Source organism: Pipistrellus kuhlii, unplaced genomic scaffold (assembly GCF_014108245.1).
Source record: "Pipistrellus kuhlii isolate mPipKuh1 unplaced genomic scaffold, mPipKuh1.p scaffold_m20_p_3, whole genome shotgun sequence".
Taxonomy (NCBI): Eukaryota; Metazoa; Chordata; class Mammalia; order Chiroptera; family Vespertilionidae; genus Pipistrellus; species Pipistrellus kuhlii.
In genome coordinates, this window is record NW_023425529.1 from 186,855,707 (window position 1) to 186,856,190 (window position 484).

Sequence of the window (484 nt, forward strand, 5' to 3'; positions counted from 1 at the left end):
GGATTCTCTAGTGCTGGTTAAGGCCAGTGCTTTGACTAGTGACAATCATAAACTCTCTTCCCTTGTTAGACTGTCTCCTGTTTTTCTCAGGTAAGAACTTTCATTTAAAGCTTAGTCACAGAGGGGACATTCATATGGTGTCACTCCTGTGTGGACGGTCTCATGCTGTCTAAGGAAAACCATGACTGAAGGCTTTCCCACACTCACAAGGCTTATCCCCAGTGTGCATTGCATTGCGGTTTCTAAGCTAAGACCTTTGCAAAAGCCTTCCCCACATGGATGACATTGACAAGGTTTCTCTCTAGGCTGAGTCATGTTCTGCCATCTGAGTTTGAAAACATTACTGAAGGGTTTCCCACGACCACATAATTTCCATTTGTTGTGAATGTCAATGTGTACACCAAGGCATTCATCTACTCTGGGTGAATTTTCTCACTGTTGGCTGACATATGGTCCCTTTTTTTACATGAGTAAAGGAATGTGG